Consider the following 6,906-nt stretch of genomic DNA (forward strand, 5'->3'; position numbering starts at 1 on the left):
TATTAATATTACGATGATCATTTCTCCCTAAAGAGGCTGGCGACAGCAAAATACCGCGTAATTCACAAAGAAAGAACAGATTTTAGTTGCTTATTAGAGGCAAACTATAAAAGATAGAAACACTTGCGCGTTACAGGAAGGTTCCAAGTTCTGACAGAGCTGCGCTGTTGTCCTCGATGGTGAGTGTTCATCGGAGGTGAGGGTATCATCTGGAGTGCCCCAGGGAAGTGTGGTAGGTCCGCTGTTGTTTTCTATCTACATAAACGATCTTTTGAAAAGGGTGGATAGCAATAGCAATGTGTGGCTGTTTGCTGATGATGCTGTGGTGTACGGGAAGGTGTCGTCGTTGAGTGACAGTAGGAGGATAATAGAGGACTTGGACAGGACTTCTCCTTGGTGTAAAGAACGACAGCTAACTCTAAATATAGATAAATGTAAATTAATGCGGATGAATAGGAAAAAGAATCGCGTAATGTTTGAATACTCTATTAGTAGTGTAGCGCTTGACACAGTCACGTCGATTAAATATTTGGGCGTAACGTTGCAGAGCGATATGAAGTGGGACAAGCACGTAATGGCAGTTGTGGGGAAGGCGGATAGTCGTCTTCGGTTCATTGGCAGAATTTTGGGAAGATGTGGTTCATCTGTAAAGGAGCTCGCTTATAAAACACTAATACGACCTATTCTTGAGTGCTGCTCGAGCGTTTGGGATCCCTGTCAGGTCGGATTGAGGGAGGACATAAGAGCAATTCAGAGACAGGCTGCTAGATTTGTTACTGGTAGGTTTGATCATCACACGAGTGTTACGGAAATGCTTCAGGAACTCGGGTGGGAGTCTCTGGAGGAAAGGAGGAGTTCTTTTCGTGAATCGCTACTGAGGATATTTAGAGAACCAGCATTTGAGGCTGACTGCAGTACAATTTTACTGCCGCCAACTTAAATTTCGCGGAAAGACCACAAAGATAAGATAAGAGAGATTAGGGCTCGTACAGAGGCATATAGGCAGTCATTTTCCCCTCGTTCTGTTTGGGAGTGGAACAGGGAGAGAAGAGGCTAGTTGTAGTACGAGGTACCCTCCACCAAGCACCATATGGTGGATTGCGGAGTATGTATGTAGATTTAGATGTTTGTTTGCAGTAAGATGGCGACTACACCACAAACGATATAATTTTGTATGTTGAAAACGCGCGAAGTCAATCCACGCGTATTCCGCCGCCGATTCAGCAAGAAGGCGCCTCAGTCCAAGCAGATTTGCGACTGGCATACAAAATTAATGAAAGTTGGTTGCATGTGCAAGGGAAGAGTAGTGGATTGCCACGAACGTCTGATTAAGATGTCGAGCGTATCCGAGATGTGTTCACACGGGGCCGTCGGAAGCCACAAGACTGCCAGGCCAGGAACTTCAACTTCCTCACATAACGGTGTCGTGTTTTCTGAAACGAAGCCTTACAGATTGCAATTACTGCAGCAACTGCGTCCCGCTGACCATATCGTCAGGTACGAATTTTAATGGCTCTGAGCACTATGGGACTTAACATCTTAGGTCATCAGTCCCCTAGAACTTAGAACTACTTAAACCTAACTAACCTAAGGACATCACACACATCCATGCCCGAGGCAGGATTCGAACCTGCGACCGTAGCAGTCCCGCGGTTCCGGACTGCAGCGCCTAGAACCGCATGACCACCGCGGCCGGCCTACGAATTTTACATTTCAGTTCTCCCGACTAGTGGGTGGGGGGGAGGGGGGGGGCACTTTTCTCGAACTACTCATGTTTTCGGACGAGTCGCCATAATGTAAGTATTTAGGGGCACAAAATCCTGGCGTCGTCGTCGAACACGAAAGAGACTCACCGAAACTGAACGTGTTTTGTGCTGTTTCTATTCACAGAATACATGTAACTTTCTTTTTGGCGGAGAAAACTCCGACCAGAATGCCATACCTGAACATGCTGCAAAAGTAGCTGTTTTCTCAATTTCAAGCAGATTCCAATGATTTCATCTTTTGTGCGTGACGGCGCCCCGACTCACTTTTATCTTATCTTAACATCACCATCCCACAACAATGGGTTGGAAGAGCTGGACAACAAGGTCGTGTTCATTGCTTTCGGTATCCCAGGTTACCAGACCTCACGTCTTGCGATTTTTTTCTGTAAGGTTGCGTAAAATACAGTGTCTTTGTCGTACCTGTGGCAGTTACTCTTCGAGAGACGAGAAATCGAAGTGGTGAAGATATGAATTCAATAAACAGGGACCTTTTGATTCGCGCATGGAAAGAAGTGGACCGCCGTTCGATGTTTCTCGAGCAACGCATGGTGCTCATGTTGGCTGTACGGTATAGTGTCTGTGCGAACATACGACTTTGAACCTTCCTCTATCCATTGACCTGCACAATCTGTTTTTGTTTTCATAGTTTGTGTTAAACAACTGAAATCCGTTCTTTCTTTTTGAATCACCCCGTATTTTCGCATTCAGAAGAGAAAGTTGGTGATTGAAATTCCGTAAAAAGATCTCGCTACAACGTAAAACGTATTTCTTTTAATGACTGCCACTGCAACTCGCTTAACATACCGTGACACACTTTCACCATTTCGCTGTAACACAAAACGTGCTGCCTTTCTTTGGACTATTTCGATGTACTCCGTCATCCCATACCGTACAGCAATACTCTAGCAGAGGTCGGACAAGTGTAGTGTAGACAGTTTCTTTAGTCGATTTGTTGCATTTTCGAAGTGTTCTGCCTAGAAAGCGCAGTATTTGGTTCACTTCCAATTTTAGATGTTCGTAACAACAATCGCTCGTAATTGTTACCCCTAGGTACCGGATTGAATTGACGGGCTTTAGATTTGTCTGATTTATCGAGTAACCGAAATTCGACGCATTCCTTTTCATACTTACATGGATGACCTCATACTTTTCATTATTTATGGTCAATTGCCATTTTTCGCACGATACAGATATCATGTCTAAGTCATCTTACAATTGATATTGGTCATCTGATGACTTTACTGTATGCTAAATGACAGCATCATCTACAAGCAATCTAACAGGGCTGCTCAGATTGTATCCTAAGCCGTTTATATAAATTACAAACAGCAGAGGACCCATAACACTTACTTGGGTAACGCCAGATATCACTTCTGTTTCACTCGATGTCTTTCCGTCGATTCCTATGTACTGTGACCTTTCTGAAACGAAATCGTGTATCCTGTCGCACAAATGAGACGATACTCCGAAAGTACTCCAACAACCCTACCACAACAGAGGTCAAAAATTAATTATGATTGTAGTGTTGCTCACGCTGCTAAATATTGCATTTTCGGCCAACAACGAAGTTATATTATGTGGTAGGTGTCATAAGAGCACAGTTAACAAAGTCGTTTCTTGAAATAATGGATTAACTAGGCACTCATCTTTTCGTGTTTCTCACGCTGGTCTCGTTGTGAACTCATGGCTCAGTCGTCGAAAATCTAGGTAGTGATGATCCCAAGCTCGGATGCAAAGAGGCTTAGGTGTTATTCTGCGATATTCAAAAGTTTTATAGATGTGTTTCATAAACCATTCTTGAAGATTAAACTTTTGCAGATTAGGACAATGGTGATGTAAAAAAGTAATCATCACTCCGAATTTAAATTACACTTCTTTTCTATTACTTTTGTTGCAATATCACGTAACTCGTTCCAAAACATCACTTCACAATATAAAACATACTTGAAAATATCTTCCTCACTGTTAAAGTTCACATTTCATAAACTGACTGCAATTTGCGTCTTTTTAACATGACGACCAAAGCCTGACTCTCTAATAACCGCTTACGCGCCCAAAAATCAGAGCTACAAGTACGTCAAAGATCATCGTGACAAAAGAAAGGATACACATAAGAATAATATCATTGCAACATATACATATCGATGTATCGAAGTACCTCTACATTAATGAAGTCAAATCTGAATGTTGTCACAGAAATATGTTAACTATTTTACAGAAACACAGTAGAATAATGCTGGTATCGAGAGGTTGAGGTGAGGTGCCGCAATGGTTACGTAATTCAAGTACCATCACAGTACGCAATTTGATTAGAAGTCGCTTGTGATGAACGGTGTGAGAAGCCCTCTAGAAATATAGAATTTGAGATTAGAGATCCCCTGTCGATAGCACTCCTTACTTCGTGCGAATAAAGAGCTAGTTGTAATGTAACTATTAAAATAACTCTGCTAATGAGTCATATTAGGTACGAAAATAACACTTTTCACCCCATCAAAATTTTAGTAGGTTCACCAACAGAAATGCGATGTTCCACCACTTACTTCGTTTTTGTGTTGCGACGAGAAAACCATTCACTTTTTATTACAACGCTTTGCTTCTTGCTTGTAAAGTTTCAGTAAGTTAAAAAATTAATACCACTTGTAGCCTGTTACTGTAGTTGGCAGCCCCAGAGCTCCATCTCGCAAAGAAATTTATTAAAAAGACACAGATAGCTCCGTACCCTAAAGTTGTCGTTCGTCCGTTTGCAGCGTCTTCGCTCTTTCGGAACGTTCCATCGTGGGAGTTCCATGTGGCAGCCGTGACTCATTAATAGCTCTATTCGGAAGGGAGCTACTCACAAGGGAACCCCCCATCGGAACTCCCTCACGTTTAATGGTTACATTGCTCAGTGGAGAGCCCATCAAAAACTGAACATAGATCAAGCATGAAAACTGGAAAAAGGTGTACTGAACTGTGAAAAAAGAAGCAAAATCGAAACAGTGAACGCTCCAAGCTGAAGATGTGCAACATCGTGCGAATGTGAATAGCGATAGTGTGGTGATTGTGTGGGTGCGGTGTTGGATTGCGAAGAGGGAGACTCGTGTTCAAATCTCCTACGAACCCGATTTTTTTTTTTCGCAAAATTATGAACTGTCGTCCGGTCATTGTCGTGTCTGTTCGCTGTATTCAGAGCTGTGTCTGTGTCGTGGTGTAACGTCCGGTTACAACAGCGAGGTGTAAAGAAGGGGCTTCCGGACGTACGAACCCCCTACTTGTTCTACATAAGTACCAAATATCATGACTCTTGCTTTTCGTTTTGGAAGTTTTGACTCTCCAATTTTGAACATAGCTTACACTCGTTTATTTGTAATTTTCATTTGTGTGGGATGACTCTGCAGCAACTCGTCTGCTTTCACTATTTATCACATTCACTTGCGACGGTAATATATTCTCTCCACATTACACAGATTCTGTAACCAATGTATAGTATGACAATTGCCAAGCTTTCAGAAGGAGAACGGACACGTCAATGATCGGACGGAAAGTTCATAATTTTGTGAAAGAAAAAGAAGGGGCAGGAGTGACAACTGATCTCTGGCTTTGCAGTCCAACACCGTCATCACAAAACCGCGACGTCGTGGCTACTCAAATTCGCTCAATTTTGCACGTCTTGAACTTGGACCGTTCAACGTTTTTACTTTGCTTCTTTCTTCACAGTTAGGCACACCTTCATCCTGCTTTCAAGCTTAATCTGTGTTCAGTTTTTGACGGGCTATCCTCTAGGTCATTTCACAACTATATCTTGCTTCTTTCTTCACAGTTAGGCACATCTTCCTCCTGCTTTCAAGCTTGATCTGTGTTCAGTTTTTGACGGGCTATCCTCTAGGTCATTTCACAACTATATCTTGCTTCTTTCTTCACAGTTAGGCACACCTTCATCCTGCTTTCAAGCTTGATCTGTGTTCAGTTTTTGACGGGCTATCCTCTAGGTCATTTCACAACTATATCTTGCTTCTTTCTTCACAGTTAGGCACATCTTCCTCCTGCTTTCAAGCTTGATCTGTGTTCAGTTTTTGACGGGCTATCCTCTAGGTCATTTCACAACTATATCTTGCTTCTTTCTTCACAGTTAGGCACACCTTCCTCCTGCTTTCGAGCTTGATCTGTGTTCACTTTTTGACGGGCTATCCTCTAGGTCATTTCACAACTATATCTGAGAGGGATGCGATGCGGAGTTTGCCTTATCAGAGGCTGGAATGTGTTCGTTCCTTCGGTTAATAAGGTAACAGGTGCGAACTGCAGAGTGGTCTGTTCCAGTGCAGGAGCCGTGACACTTTCCAACTCCAAGTGTACTGTGCGTTCCCGACTACAGTCCTCTACTTCGTATTATGCAAATTTGGTATACTATAATAAAGTGAGGTACAGGAATTTCACATCGATACTTAAAAACATATTGTCGCAGTAATGCGAGCTATACTGCAAGTGTCAGTGTGTTGTACGACCAACATGGAACGTTTTGACGTAAAGCGATGTTCATGTGTGGACGCTACAGTGTGTATTGCCAGGTTTATATGTTTTGTGGCTAGTAACTTACATGCACTTCTGGTTGTAATGCAAGACTTATGTACGCGGGTGATTTGATAATGGACAAGCCGTCCGAAACTGGTCGTCAATAAACGAATAAAACTTCCTATGCAACTTCAGATGGTTTCTCTAACAGTTGTAATCACATGGAAGTTGCAGACCTGTTTCAACCGCAACAACTAAATCAAACCTCTTTGATGCTTTCACAGCGGAGCTTTGATAACATCGTGCATCTCAATACTGAACAGGACAGTTCTTTTTACTCTGCAATTGAAGCCAAGAAATTCTAAGTTTATCAAATCAGCTTTTCACTTTATATTGTACTGCAGTTGCAGAAAAAGAAGACGATGTGCGTTTGTCAGCACTCTGCTTAACTATAAAACCACGATAAAATGAAAAAAAACCACACATATCTGCTTTACTGAACTGAGATTTGTTGTGTCGTCCGAACAAGACACAGTCAGGGCAAAAGCACCACAGTCGCGAAGATGTGAGCTGGTGCCAGTACTATAGAGATTCGCCACTAGCGGGACTTCCACCACAGGCACGGGATTTGTTGGAGTGGTGTAGAACCTTC

Source organism: Schistocerca nitens, chromosome 6 (assembly GCF_023898315.1).
Source record: "Schistocerca nitens isolate TAMUIC-IGC-003100 chromosome 6, iqSchNite1.1, whole genome shotgun sequence".
NCBI classification, from domain to species: domain Eukaryota; kingdom Metazoa; phylum Arthropoda; class Insecta; order Orthoptera; family Acrididae; genus Schistocerca; species Schistocerca nitens.